At 36.0% G+C, this 16,627-nt stretch overlaps 1 protein-coding gene and 1 pseudogene across 3 annotated transcripts in view; both read right to left on the minus strand.

The window, feature by feature from the left end:
• Positions 1-16,627, minus strand: part of ASCC1 (activating signal cointegrator 1 complex subunit 1) — a 91,004-nt gene that overhangs the window by 33,616 nt on the left and 40,761 nt on the right. The gene's annotated exons all lie outside the window — the stretch shown is intronic.
• LOC109454805 (small ribosomal subunit protein uS8 pseudogene) lies at positions 7,325-8,185 on the minus strand (annotated as a pseudogene).

The raw sequence follows: 16,627 nt of genomic DNA on the forward strand, positions 1-16,627 counted from the left end.
AAATATACCACAACTTCTTTATCAGTCATCTATCGATGGGCATTTCGATTGTTTCCACATCTTGGCTATTGTGAATAGTGCTGCAATAAACATAGGGGTGCATATAATTCAGTCGTATCCAATTAATATTTCCTGAGTGCTTACTGTTGATAGGCATTCTGCTAGTCGCTACAAGAATACAAAACTAAGTAAACATAGTCTTTGTTATTAAGGAGCTTACAGTCTATTAAGACACCAATAAAGAAGACACAAGCAATACAAGGTGCTTTGGGTAATTTAAATGGGGAGGAGACGAGAGCTGGGTGGGCTTAGAACAAGAAGCTAACTCTACTCAAATCATCCTGGTCTATCAGCTGAATGAGTAAATGGCTTACGAAAACAACAAACATTCACTGAACATTTACTATGAGCCATGAATTATAAAAGGCACTGAATATATACGATGATGAGTAAGACATACTCCCTGTCCCCTCTCCAATTTTATCGTCTATTTGAGGAAAAGAAGAAGAGAGGAGAGCAAGAAGGAAAGACAGCATTTGAACACAAAAAGATGAGGAGTAACATGAGAGAAATTTTAGTCACAAGAAACAAGATTAACAAAGGCACAGGGGATCATCAGTAAGCAATGAAGCTGATTGGGACTCGGGGCAAGCACAAAATAGTGGAAGATCAAGTTGAAAAGTAAGTTGGATTCAGACCACAAGATCTTGAATGCTCGTCTGAGGAATACGAATTAATTTAAAAGACACTGTGAAATGATGGGAGATTTTTAAGCAAGTAAGTCTTGTATAGGCTATGATTTAGGAAGACTTATGTAGCAGTATTTCATTGTGTATGTCATACACATGACATAAAAGTAATGTCTAGGTAATATTTCATGACAAGAATGAACTGTAGAATAATATGCGTAATGGGATCCCATTTGTGTAAAATAATATGCACAGACAAGGACTCTTCAGCATTGTTTGCTCTGCTCACAATCTACTGGGGAGGAAAACTGGGAGAGTCAGGGCAGGGAGAAGAGGGCCATTTAACTTTCACTTTAGCCATCTGTAAGGCTTTATTTTTAAAAAAAGAAAAAAGGTGTAAAAAAAAAAAAAAGATTGGCTGTGAAAGGAAGATAACAGTGATGCTGGCTGTATAGTTGTGGAATTTAATTCTAATTACATCCATACACACACCTCTCTCATCTTTTCACCAAACTTCTCAAAAGAGTCTGTCTCCAATCATTCTTCATCTACTTGTCTGCCCCATCATAAATACATGGATTACAGTGAAACAGAACTAGGTGAAACCATAATTCTGCCATTTAGAAACAAAAGACTACTACTGACCTTGACCTGGCCAAGTATACCAAGTATACCTGAACAAGTATAACACCTGCCTGTTATAACAATGTTAAAAAAAATCAGATAAGCTAAAAAAAAAAAAAAAAAGTTACTATCCAGAAAACAACCACTGATAAGATTTTTACGTATTCAGATTAATTTATTTATTTTTCTCTTGCTCGCTCTTCCCACTTTTAAGGGGGGAGGGAAAGTAAATGTACATATTTACACATTGTTTTATAATCCATTTTCATCACACAAATACTCTACAGTGAATGTTTTCCATTTTTCCAAGACACTTGTTAGTAGATCCATACTATTCTCTATTCTACAAATGTTCCAATCTTTTTCCCCACCAGTGATTTTGATGAATATTTAGATTGTTTCCAGTATTTACTGTTATTCACAATACCGGAAAAAATATCTCCACATACAGATATTTGCCCATGTATCTGATTAATTCCATTGGAAAAATTCCTATAGGGAGAATCAGCAAGTCCAAGAAGTATAAAATAAAACTCTCAGAATAAAGTGCCAGCTTGCTTTCTGGAAAGTTTGTACTAATTTATACTCTTAGCAGTAGTGACCTTCTCATGTCACTTATCAAACACCTACTTAGTTTTCTTCTATTTTTAAAATTTGTCCTTCCTCCCTCCGTCCGTCCCTCCCTCCCTCCCACCCTCCTTCGCTCCCTCCTTCCGTTCTTTCCTTTCTTACGTACTGAAGTTAGTTTGATTTAGCCTCTATAAATCAGGGGAAACAAATAATCCTCATTAAACAAAAAATATTATCTTTGGTATGAGAAAGAATTCTGTTACATATGTATCTATTTAATATCACTTATTAAGTTCAGTTTGATGAATAGTGTTTGATGCATATTAAAATAATGTTAATTTCTAGTACAAATCAGTTTGGAGGCCAAAAGCCTCTTCCTAACCACTCAGGTTCCCAACCCTTCTCAGACAATAAATGTTAGTATGGCCCACACCATCAAAAGCTGAGATTATACCTCTTGTTTTCAAAACCCAGCTCTCTCCTAGATGAGAGAGCTTTTGTAACTTAAGCCTGGTTAATGAATTATTGGTCTTACCTATGTTAGCCTTCCTAGGTAAGGTATATATTCTAAAAGGTATTACCTGGACATGAGGCTTTAGTTGAAATACCAACTATAGAAGGAATTTCAAGGCAGACTGTTGGAAGATATTTTTTTAGCTACAATGGACTTCACAGTGCTTCTGAAAATTACACTAGAGATAATTATTTACTTAATTTATACATATTGAACTGGTCTAAACATATATAATCCACTATTTGCAGTAATTAATTTCCCTACCCATGACAATCCCTTCCTGGTTTTCATCAAGAGTAGTTTTTCTCACAGTCTTTAAGCTTAAGGATTTCTGGAAGCTTGCGGGGAAAGCTGACCTTTTAGGAATTCTGAGAACTTTCTATGTGCGCATGCTTTTATGTAGCTAGCAGAACTCTGAGGTTGAGCTCAGCCACAAACCCACATAAATATCTTCTGAACAAATTTTTATAGCATTTTATATCAATTTAACTCTGCAAATGTGTTTATTTTATCAAGTGCCTAACCATATATCCAAGTTATATTCCTTTCACTTGTATTGGAAATGAAATTGATAAATAAAACTGGAAAAAATAAAGTTTTCCAAAAATGTTTCCCATACACAAAAATTGTTTCATTAGTTCATCAAAGTTGTATTGGTAGTTACATGGAATACATATTCTCCTTTTTTTGTTGTTTCTTGGCATTTATTTTCTTTGTCTCTAGATTCCGTTGATGGTGCTGTTGGAATTTTAGTACATCTATGGCTTTTTCCAGTTATCATCCTCATCTCTATCCTAAGTCCTCAATGGTGACCTTATCCTGGCAGAGGCTATAAAAGATTCACCAGGCACTGGCATGAAGACTCTCTGTAAATAGACACTGAGAAAACAAACTACCAAGTATTCCTCCTCCACTGATTACTGACTCAAAAATAAAATAATAAAAACAATTTTTTTTTATGCACTGGAGATAAAAAGACATCATGGAAGTACAACTTGTTCCAAATTATGTATAAAAGATAATCCTGACCTGAATAGAGAAGAGACTTTCAGGCCCTTTTGTGGCTAAAGAGATTACAGTGTCATCTGGTCACATTCACATGCTCCTCTTGCTTTTTCTTCTTTCCTTTGCAGTGACTATGGTTGTAACCTGGCTTTTCTGTCCACTGTCTTCTTCCCATGGCATATGTGAACCTAGGTGTGATAGATGACTTCCAGTCCTCTTTCCATTCCCTGTCTCTCATAGCATGTAGATGGGTACCTTTTTACAATTCACGAGGCATCAGAGACACACAAGGAAAGACTGAGTTGTGCGGCTTCAGGACGAGGCACAGTCACCATTATCCTTGTGTGGAGCCCACCGACCTGTGTTTTCTTTTAATAGCTTAGTTCTTAAATAGATTTAAGGTCCTTACAGTAAGGGTCATTGTACCAGTTTTGTATTCCTTATGGTGTCTACGAGAGTGCCTGGAATGGGGAAAGGCTAAGACCTTTCCCCTTAAGATCAGGAACAAGATGAGGCTGCCCACTTTCACCACTTTTATTCAACATAGTTCTGGAAGTTCTAGCCACAGGAATCAGGCAAGAAAAAGAAATAAAAGGCATCCAAATTGGAAAGGAGGAAGTAAAATTGTCTTTATATGCAGATGACATGATACTATATCTAGAGAACCCCAAAGACTCCCCAAAAAAACTATTAGAACTGATAAATGAATTTAGTAAAGTAGCAGGATACAAAATTAATATTCAGAAATCAGTTGCATTTCTATACACCAATAATAAACTATCAGAAGTAGAAATCAAGAAATCAATCCCATTTACAATTGCTTCTAAAACAATAAAATATCTAGGAATAAATTTAACCAAAGGAGTAAAAGACCTGTACTCAGAAAATTATAAAACACTGAAGAGAAAAACCAAAGAAGATACAAATAAATGGAATCACATACCATGTTCATGGATAGGAAGAATTAATATAGTTAAAATGCCAATACTGGGGCCGGCCCGGTGGCTCAGGCGGTTAGAGCTCCGTGCTCCTAACTCCGAAGGCTGCCGGTTCGATTCCCACATGGGCCAATCGGCTCTCAACCACAAGGTTGCCAGTTCAATTCCTCGAGTCCCGCAAGGGATGGTGGGCTCTCTGCCCCCTGCAACTAAAATTGAACACGGCACCTTGAGCTGAGCTCCCGGATGGCTCAGTTGGTTGGAGTGTGTCCTCTCCAACCACAAGGTTGCCGGTTCAACTCCCGCAAGGAATGGTGGGCTGTGCCCCCTGCAACTAGCAACGGCAACACAACTAAGACTGAAAGAACAACAACTTGAAGCTGAACAGAACCCTCCACAACTAAGATTGAAAGGACAACAACTTGACTTGGAGAAAAGTCCTGGAAGTGCACACTGTTCCCCAATAAAGTCCTGTTCCCCTTCCCCAATAAAATCTTTAAAAAAAAAAAAAAAATTGCCAATACTACCAAAGCAATATATAGATTCAATGCAATTCCTATCAAACGACCAATGACATTTTTCTCAGAAGTAGAACATATAATCTTAAAATTCATATGGAACCATAAAAGACCCCGAATAGCCACGGCAATCTTGAGAAATAAGAACAAAGTGGGAGGTATCACACTACCTGACATCATATCATACTATAAGGCTACAGTAATCAAAACAGTACAGTACTGGCATAAAAACAGACACATAAAAACAGAGAGCCCAGAAATAAATCCATGCCTATATGGTCATTTAATCTATGACAATGGAAGCAAGAATTTACATTGGGGTAAGGACAGTCTATTTAATAAATGGTGCTGGGAAAACTGGACTGACACATGCAAAAAAATGAAACTGGGCCACCTCCTTACGCCATATACGAGAACAAATTCAAAATGGATTAAAGACTTAAAAGTAAGACCTGAAACCATAAAACTCCTAGAAGAAAATATAGGGAATAAATTTGAAGACATTACCCTGAGTAATATTTTTACTGATATATCACCTCAGGGAAGGGAAGTAAAAGAAAAAGTAAACATACGGGATTACATCAAACTTAAAAGCTTTTTCACAGCAAAGGAAACCATCAATAAAACAAAAAGGCAGCCTACTGAATGGGAGAAGATGTTTGCCAATGATACATCTGACAAGGGGTTAAGATCCAAAATTTATAAAATACTCATTCAGCTCAACATCAAAAAAACAAGCAACCCAATTAAAAAATGAGCAGAGGACATGAAGAGACATTTTTATAAGGAGACATACAGATGGCCAACAGACATATGAAAAAATGCTCAACCTCTCTAATCATTAGAGAAATGCAAATAAAAACCACAATGAGATACCACCTCACTCCAGTCAGAATTGCTATCATCAATAAATCAACAAACAACAAGTACTGGCGAGGATGTGGAGAAAAGGGAACTCTGGTGTGCTGTTGGTGGGATTGCAGATTGGTGCAGCCACTATGGAAATCAGTATGGAGGTATCTCAAAAAAACTGGAAATGGAACTACCTTATGACCTAGCAATTCCACTCTTAGGTATCTACCCAGAGAAACCCAAGATGCTAACTCGGAAAAAATATATGCACCCCTGTTTATTGTAGCACTATTTACAATAGCCAAGACATGGAAACAACCAAAATGCCCACTGGTAGACGACTGGATTAAGAAACTGTGGTACATTTATACAATGGAATATTATTCGGTTATAAAGAAGAATGAAATCTTACCATTTGCAACAATATGGATGGACCCAGAGAACATTATGCTAAGTGAAATAAGTCAGTTGGAGAAAGACAAATACCATATGATCTCACTTATATGTGGAATATAAAGAACAGAATAAATGAGCAAAGTAAACAGAAATAGTCTCAGAGATACAGAGGAAAAACTGATGGTTGCTAGAAGGGAGGCGGGTGCGGATAAGGGAGAAAAGGGGAAGGGATTAGATAGCACAAATTGGTAAACTACAATATTGCCAAGAGGAAATGAAAGACAGTTTGGGGAATATAATCAATAATGTTGTAAAGATTTTGTAGGATGTAAGATGGGCACATGTCTTATTAGGGAGATCACTTCACGGACGGTGTAGATGCCTGACCACTGCACTGTACACCTGAAGCTGAAGCTAAATCATATTGTATATCAACTATAATTTAATATATATATAGTCACAGGATATGGAGTATAGCGTAGGGAATAGAGTCAATAGAACTGTAATAGATATATACAATATCAAAGGGGCAATAGATTGGGGAAGAGGGGTTATCACTTTGTGAGGGGTGAAATGTCTATTACATTGTTTTGTACACCTGAAACTAACTAACTAACTAACTAACTAACTAACTAAATAAATAAATAAATAAATAAAAGAGTGCCTGGTACTTTGTTAGTATATACTAAACTATTTATTTGGGGATATTTATCTTGTGTTCAACCACTGGTTAGAACTTTTACTGTTCTCTTGTCAATTTCAGAGCTTCTCTTAGTAGACTGTTATGTTATCCGCAAATAATGACAATTTTTGTCTTCTTTTCAATTGTCTCTGTTTTATAGCTTAGGCATTTTTAGCCACAGGTTTCAGAAAAATGTGTTTAAGATTAACGGTTATTGTAGGCAACCACATTTTGTTTCTGATTATAATGGGAATAAACCCAGTAAATATTACCATTCAATATGACTGTTGATTTTTGCTTTAAAATAGATATTTATCATAATAGGCAGTATCTTTCTATTTCTATTTTCTGAAAGATTTTAATGAAAAAAATAGGCTGAATTTCATCAAAAGCCTTTTAGGCATGTATTTACACATTATTTTTAAGTTTGATCTATTAAGTAGGATATTATTAGATATCCTGGTCTTAATGCATCTTTGCATTCCTGAGACAAACCAGCTTAGTCATAATGGAGAGTATTCATCTGACTCCTACACTCCACTTTCAGAAAACTGCCAAATTAAGCAGATTTTACTCTTCTTGTATCGATGTATCAATTCTCATTGCTAATGTTCTAATTCAGGCCTTCTTTGCTTCTCACCTGAATTACTGTAATGGCTTTAAAATATTTCCCCTTCCTATTCCTGGCTCTTCACTTCAATTACATATATAGTGTATAATTGCATTAAATTTACACAGAACCATTTGGGGAGAACTGACATCTTTATGAAACTAAGTCTATCAATGAACATGGGCATCTCTCAATTTGTTTGTAATTTCCTGCAAAAAGGTCTTGAGCATTGTTATATTTATTCCTAAGTACCTTATGGTCTTTGTTGCTATTGTAAATAGCTAATGTCTTTTTTTATTTCTTTAATTATTTTCCCATGCAGGCATTTTATTTGTATGTATGTATTACATCCCCAGAAAAAGAATCCCAGGATTTTTCCACCTGTGTTTCGTCTTGCTTCTTCATGGTCCACAATGCCCAATAAGGTTGTCACTACAATGGAACCAAACTGACGGCACAGGAGCAAGTCGTTCTGCCATTTTTCTAGATCTTTGAGTTGCACATCCAGTCTGGGGCTGATCACTCCACACTTATTTAACCTGCCTGTGAGGTTCACAACCATTTTCCAAGCTCTGTGATCCTCAGTGATTTCAAATTCGCCAACGTTACCATGGTTCCGCATCACAGTTAGAAACTGGACGATGACTTTGGAGCATGGCCTAATAAGAACCCGGTGTTTGCCTCTCTTCTTGGCATTGTTGAAGCTCTTGAGAGCATCAGACAGGACATTAATGCACACCATTATGGCGGCACAAAAAGATGGCAGAAAGAGGATGGGAGGGGCGAGTGCATGGAGTTATGGGATAATGTCTTTTTTAAATGATGTTTTGTGTTTGTTACAGGTGTATAGAAAAGCAAATTGATTTTATTACACTAATTTTATAGTCAATCACTTTGTTAAACTCTTGTTATTTCTAATAAGTTGATAATTGTAAATAATCTTATTTCTGGTAAAAAAAAATCACTGAAAATTATTAAGCCTTACTTTATGATCTATTATGTAATCAATTTGTTTCAGCTATTTCATGTGCCTGAAATGAACATGAATTCTTTAATGCTGAGTATATAATTCTAGAGATGACTGTTACATGAAACTTGTTAATTATTAAAATCTTCTGAATCTTTACTGATTTTACAGCCGCTTAACCTACCAATAATTGGAAGATAATGTTGCAATCTCCTCCTATGACGATGGATTTCTCGATTTCTCCCCAATAAAATATTAATTATATAAATTTGGCTTAATCTACTTTGAGACTGTTCTGTTAGATTCACACAAGCTTAGACTTCATACATCTTCCTGGTGAATTGAACCTATTATTATGTAATAGTCCTCTTTATTGCTAATAATGGATTTTTCTTTAAGCCTATCATGTTTGCCATCCATTCTGTAATGCTTTCTTTTGGTACTTGCCTAGTATATCTTTTTCCTTTCTATTATTTCAACTGTGAGGGAAGAAAAAACTTTCCTCTACCCTTCAAGGTTCTTTTTTGGCTGGTCTAATAATTAAATCTACATGAGACAGATTAACAAGAGAAAATAACCAAATTTAACAGGAATCCCACATACATGAGAGATTTACACAGAAAGGGAAAATGAGATATAGATGACATTCTGAACTAAGGATGAGGTAAGCCACCATGGGGCTTCAGAGAGGAGGAAGGTTGTTGGCAGGACAATAAGAAGAGCAGATGTTCAGTAATTAGAAGTTTGTCCTGACATAGATAGGTCATAAAAATTTATTTCTAGTGATAAGTTTTATTATGGGCAAGGCCCCTAATTTAAGTTATTTAAGGAAGAGGTGAAAGTATCTCATGAGCCTGCAGGGTCTTGATTGCCTTCAGCTCAAAATATTTCACATGCCAATTTGGCACATTTTGGGAAGGCCTGTTCTGAATCCGTTCACAACCTTATGCTGTGGCTGTATCTCCTGTAAAGAACATATAGCTGACTTTTGTTTATATCTAATCTTATAATACCTTTATGAACTGGTGAGTTTATTTCATTAACATATAAATATTATGTGTGTGGACTTCTTCCTACCACCTTACTTTTTAATTTCTACTTATTCCTTTTTCTTTCTATGCTTCTTGCCCCTTTTCGGAAAGAATTTGTATTTGTTCCTTTGTCTTTTTCTATTTGTTTGGAATTTATTCCCACTATTTTTAGACTTACTTTTAAATTTTAACAATGCACATTTAGCTTAACAAAGTTAAATAATGTCTTAACAATGCTCCCCCAAATAGTAAAAAAAACCTAAAATACTTCAACTCCAGAATTCCCCTTACTCCTGGCTTGCGTGCTGTTAGCTGACATTTATGGTAGCTGAATAATGTTACTTCTATCATTTTTTAAAAACTCTTCCAAATATAAAATAATTAGTTTACATAGACAGTGTTTGCCATTTTATGTACTTATTCATCAATCCTTTCTGAGCTCATACTATCCTTCCCGCATCTCAGACTTTCTGGATTCATTTTCCTTTACTGCAGTTATCCCATGGTGATAAATTCTCTGAGGTTTTGTTCATCTATAAAAGTCTTTATTTTACCTTTGTTCTTTAAAGATGTTTTTTTCTTAGTACACAATTCCAGGTTGACCATTATTTTCTCTAAAAAATATTCTGCTGTCTTTTGGGTTCTGTTGTGGATCCTGAGAAGTTTTGTAGGTGACTTCTTTAAGATCTTCTCTTGTCTTTAGTGTTCTGCAGTTCCATTACGATTGATTCTGATATGGATTTCTTGTTATTTACTTTACTTGTATTTAATCTTTTTTTCTTATCTATTGCTACTGCCTCAATCCAAGACCCGCTAATTTCTTCACCTGGCCATCTCATGTCATTCTCTCTCTCCCTCATTATGCTAAATCCATACCTGGAATTTGCTAGGCTTTTTCTTGCCTCATGGCTTTTGCCGAATTTTCTTTTGCCTGGAACAAAGGATGAGGGGAACCTTCCTACCCCCTTTGCCTGTATACTCCCACTCCTTTAGATCTCAATTCAATATCAATTCCTTACAGAGGTTTTCCTTGATCAGGCCGACCCCCAGTTTAAAGCGCCACGATATTTTCTCTCTTTACTCGAGCACCATATTCCCTCTGCTTTGTCTTTATCATACTTTCCAATTATGGACTTACGTGTCATTTGTTAATGTCTGTTTTCTCCATTAGTCTGTAAACTACACGGGGGCACTGACTGTGTCTGGCTCTATTCACCATCCTATATTCGTAGCCTAGCACAGTGACTGGCACACACCAGGTATTCAATAAATTTTTGTTGAATAAACAAAGGACCAAATGAAAATCCAACTTCCTTTACATGGTATATAATAGTGCTTCTATATCTGCACTTGCTATTTATTCCATTTTTCTAAAATGCTACTCCCTCAGCCTGCAAACTCCTTCTTAAGCCAATAAGCCTCCTCTCTGAAGCCTTCCTTTACAAAATTTGCCCACACAGGGACATAGTTTTGCTGCCCACCTATGCACCCCTAGAACCTCAATCACAGCCGTCACCCCAGCGGACCCTAATTACTGACATCTGCTTCCTCGTTAAGACAGAGCCCTAGGGTCTACTGTACCTCACATACTGGGCATTGGAAAAACGCCTGAAGGAAAAGGGGACTGTAAATGCCCTGTAGAGTGAAGTAACTCATGGTGCCAGGTCTCTGAGGAGATAAGAAGGAATGGGGTCACGAACATAAATAAAGGGATTAGCCTCATCGGAGATGATCTGTGCCGTTTTTCAGAGAGAGAGTGAAATTGAGTGGAGTGGGTTTGATGAAAACAGATAGACTGTGAAGGAAGGTAAAAGTAAGGAAGTTGATGAATTGGCTTCCCGTGCTCAGTAAAATGCGAGAAGGCCATTCTGAGAGGGGCAAAAGTGGAGTCTTGAGACAGTAACAGACAGAACAGAATAGCCACATGTTCAACACTTAGGTCTTAGCAACAGCTAACTACTAAACAATGAGTAAATAAAAGATTGAACACAAATTCCAACCCAGTCATTCCAAATTTACCAAACCCAAGGATGCATCGATAAGTGTAGCTACACTGTCCGAGCACTTTCAAGAACAAAAATCTGATCTAAGTGGCTCCATCCTTTTAAAGATGAGGCACTTCACAGTCAATCATTTTAAGGGACTCTCTGATTTAAAATATATGAAATCACACAAAGAAAGTTGACTGTTTGTATTTTTATGACACCATGGTCTCTCTCCCATGTCTCTTGCGTTGAGCCATGTCTTTTTACGAAGAAATGCAAAAGACTGACTGTTCCTTAAAACCAGGGTCATGTCTTACTCAATTCTGTATCAATTTACATAGCCTTGCAAAAACTTTGCACAAAGGAGGCATTCAAATAGTTTTAATATTGAAATTAAATAAGAGGTATACAAGACCCTCAGACGCTGGAGATTTAGGGAGGGGAAATTACAAATCTTTTTGAAGTAATAACACAAACGTGTCTCTTGTGAAGGAGGAATGGGCAACAAAAAAGAGGAAATAGAATAATAAGAGAGATGGAAATTACTCAAAAATGTTCTTGGTTGATCACACTAATGGAGTCAATGGACATTTCACAAGAATTTTCAACTTACAAGGCCTTGACAACAGGAAGTATGCAAAATTTTAAGAGCTGGATCTGTGGGAAAATAAAGGGTGTTTTCAACCTTCTGAGCCCTTACCCCTCCATTAATGTGGGTACAAATTATGCCTGAGCACTGTCTTCAAAAGACACTTAGCTTCTACAGCTCTTATTTTTCTTCCAATCTGTAAAAAATAATATAAATGGAGCCACTTTAAAATGGAGTTGGAGCTGTCATCATCCCAGAGGAACTGCCTTGCGAGTCCTACTCCTCAAACCTTTGGAATGTTAAAACTGTGCAAAATAACCTTTGGATTGAGTCTAAAGGAATGCTGTACCCCAAACAACTGTTTGCAAAGATAACAATAAAGCAGATATTATGACTACTGGACTGAAAATTAAAAACATTCTTTAGAATTAGCATCACTGTGTTAGCTTATCTGCACCTACAGAAATGCCTTCCTTCTACTGATGTAACCGGTGTAATTGTCATCCTTTCCCTTGCCTTCCTAAATCAGGAACACTATTTGGGTTTCTGCCTGAATCAGTGCTTCCTAAATATTCTTTTGAATCTCAAAAAAATGCTTATTGCTTCTCACACTGACCTCTCCCTTTTACTTTTAGGTTATCAAATCTCAAAAACCTACTGTTCTCTACACTTGAAGACCTTCTACAGAACTAAGGGTCTAAAAGCAAAAGGTAAACATGTCCAGTGGAAACACTCAAGGTAATGATTTTATTATTCTTTCTCAGTGACCACTCTTTTCCCTCTGAGGGGCCACTAGAATACGGTAAATCAAAACTGGGGCCTATGCCATATATATGTTAAAACAGACTTGAAGCCCTAAATTAGGAAATATTCACTACTTTATTTCATGAAACACTGTAATTCCATGTACATTTTTCATATAGCTTTATGTTAACTGCATGTCTGTAAGACTATCACAGATATTAATCTTAAAACAGAAAGGTTTACACTAATACTGGCAAAAATTAAGCAAATACCATTACAGAGGATAAGGAAACAAATTAACAGAAGTCAGGCTGAGTCGCTGTGATGCCCTATAAAATTACAAGGTTAATCAAGGAAATTAAAACTATGACTTCAATACATTTAAAAAGTGAGTCAACCCAAAGAATTGAAAACAGTTCTATTCACAACAGCCAAAAGGTGGAAACAACCCAAATGTCCATCAACTGATGAATGGATAAACAAAATTTAGTATTTCCATACAATGGAGTATTATTCAGCCATAAAAAGGAACCAAGTACTGATACATGCTACAACATGGATGGACCTTGAAAACATTATGTGGAGTGAAAAAAGCCAGACACAAAAGGCCATATATTTTATGGTACCATTCATAGGAAATATCCAGAATTGGCAAATCTATAGAGACAGTCAGTAGGCTAATAGTTGCTAGTATGGACGGGGAAAGAAAGGAGTTCTATGGAAAGCAACCTCAAAGGGTGATCTAATCCTAAATTCCTAACTGGGCAGGTCATGGTGGGTAGGCCTCATGCCTGTAAAGTCTTTAATGAAAGCTTTTAAATCAAGCCCTGTCCATTGTTCTTGTGCATCTAGGTTAATACACCTTTGAAATACCAGAAGTAACACCCCTCCAAGCGGGTGTTAACCCTGAAGACAGCACATAACCTTGTTAAGTATCCTATAATCCAATCCCTGACTTGCTTTCTCCCACCTCCATGTAATCTTCCTTATTTCCCTCCTTAATTCTCAATACATAAAAGAAGCTGCAAAACTGTTATTCTCCAGAATATTTGCGATCTTGCTCCCTGGTGTACGTCATCAGTTTTGCTCAAATAAACGCTTATAAAAATTCTCTACAGGTTTGGACATTCTTATGTAGACACACTGAATTATATACTTTTAAATGGTTATGGAATTTTTAAATGGAATGAATTTTATGTTATGTAAACTTTACCACTTTAAAAAAAAAGTGGGTCACAATTTTCCATTTTACTCTAGGAATAAAAATTGGAACACAGTCTATCCTACTCACCTTAGCATACGCACACTGAAAATCTTCTTTATTATGGCAGAGGGGTTCAGAGCTATCTATTAATATGTGTTCCTTAGTCGTTACTTAAGCTCTCTGAACCTCCCTGATAAAATGGACGTTATAATAGTATCTATCTTATACAGATGTCGTGAAGATAAAATGGAGCTAATACAATCTAAGTACCATACCAGTCAAGAATAATAGCTGAACAAAAATTAGTTACAAATTCCCCGGAAACAATGCAATCTTAAATATCAGAAATAAAATCCTACTTAGATCAGAGGTTTGTCACAGCCTGGTCTATGGACCTTCTAGAGACTCTTTTAGAGGGTCCAGGAGGTCAAAACCATTTTTATGCTAGTTAGCTGATATTATTTACCTTTCTCACCGCAATGGCATCTGCACTGATGGTACAAAGGCAATGGCAGGTACAACTGCGAGCACCTTAACACGAATAAAGGCAGCAGCATCAACTTGTACTTACTACTAGTAGCACATTCTTCACTATGCAGTCACCGTTTTTAAAATAAAAAAAGCCAGTTTCATTTATCCTTCATGTGCATTAAAATTAATTTGATTAAATCTCAGTGCTTGAGTCCTTTTAATCTTCTGTGATGCAATTGGCAGTATGTATAAAGCACTTAGGTTACATACTGAAATAGACAGGTGCCTAGAGGGTCCGTACTTGTGGGGCTGTCTGAGTTGTGAGCTGAACTAGCTTCCTTGTCCATGCAACACAGTTTTGACTTGAAAGAACAACTGACAGACAAATTATGGTTATTCAGACTTGGCTATTTGGTAGACATTTTTACAAAAAAGAACTTAAAGGAAAAAAAAGGCCAGTATTTTCTGCCAATCATAAAATTTAAGTTTTCAAATGAAAATCTGAATTTTAGAAAACATTTATCTGTCAACATGAGCTTGACAGCTCCCTCAATACTTAAAGATTTTGATTAAATTAGTGATATTAACATGTATTTTCAATATTACATAATGAAAATGTGTCAACATTTGGACAATCTGTGTAACTCAGTGAAACAACATTTTCTAAAAGACCAATGTTACAAAATTTTAAGTTTTAACATGAGTTGAAGATCTAGGCAAACTACAGGATAGACCACTGGATTTTAATATAACAAGAGTATGAAATAGTCATTGATACAGTTTCAGATTTCACACTGCAACTGACATTTTAAGACCTTTATGATGTCAAGTTTTATTTTAGTGTCAAATATCCACAATTATCTAAAAAGGCCATTAAAGTACTCCTCAATTTTCCAACTACATTTTTACATGAGGCCAGATTTTCTTATATACTTCAATCAAAACAACATATTGCAATAGATTGAACAGAGAAGCAGAAATGAAAACTCAGCTGTCTTCTATTAATTTACCAAAATGTAAAACAATGCCTATCTTCTCATTAAATTTTTTTGGTTTGGAAAATAGAGTGATTTTTCATGAAAAAATATGTTATTCATATTAAAAAATTATTTTATTACTATTATTTTTAATGAATTAACAAATCTTAACTTTCTCAGTTTTAATCTCTAATAAAGTAAATATTTATAGGTATAACCCATATAAACAAAAGCTCTTTGGGGTACTCAGTGATTTTTAAGAAATAAGAGATTATGAGACCAAAAGGTTTGAGAACTGCTATCTCACTATTTCTGTTCACAAAGTTCAAAAGTAATCTACCCCATGCATAGTAGTTTTACAACACGGTGAACGTATTTGAATAGTTATGACTTAGAACACAAAGTCAATGATCCATACAGGTATCAAATTTGAACCCGGTAGAAATGTTTTGGGATGTCCTAGCATATGATCTCCTATTAAAGTAACAACGTGTTCCTAGTTTTTAGCGCAGGATCAGTATGCCCTTTAGGCACATGCCAGGTATCTAGCAAAAGAAAAATCTGGTCCAGAACATACAAAAAACTTATTCTATACCATTTTTCTTCTTTTCCCCTCAAATTTCACTTCTAATTGAACTGTAATGGGAGATAAGAGAGATTATCAATTCAAATTGAGATAAGACAAACCTTACAAGGGATCCTCTAGGAAAGCAAATCAATTTGGGGGCCTGCCTGGAGACACAGGTTTTCTCTAGAGGATTTCTGGTTCAGTGTGAGCTCTGTACTATCCTGCCCCAATGAAAAGACCATACAAAAACAAACTTCTAACTCAAGCTGGGTTCCTCTGAACACCAAAGGCCTTGAGTAGACTGATAAATGGTATTAACATTGGAAATGGTTCTAGTTGCCTAGGCTAGCCTCAGAAATAGCCTGGGTTGCAGACTGAGAATCCCCAAAAAGGATCTATGTGTGGTAATAATTAACAATTTGAAAAATAGTAAGCATTTTTTGATATATGTTTTGATGTCAGCATGTGCCAAGCACTGTTCTAAATATTTTATAGAGATTATTTTAATACTAATAATTTTGTGACATTTGTAGTTATCATCACCACTTTATCCTGGTCTTCACTAGATCTGCATTAATTCACCTTTGAAACTACCATCCTAAAATGCCTCCCTGCCTCCCGTTATCCTGGAAAACATGAAGGATACACTGAACTCTATAAAAACCAGATTGCCACTACCAATATCCACTATCC

This window comes from Rhinolophus sinicus, chromosome 15 (assembly GCF_057876585.1).
Source record: "Rhinolophus sinicus isolate RSI-liver-muscle chromosome 15, RSI-T2T, whole genome shotgun sequence".
NCBI classification, from domain to species: domain Eukaryota; kingdom Metazoa; phylum Chordata; class Mammalia; order Chiroptera; family Rhinolophidae; genus Rhinolophus; species Rhinolophus sinicus.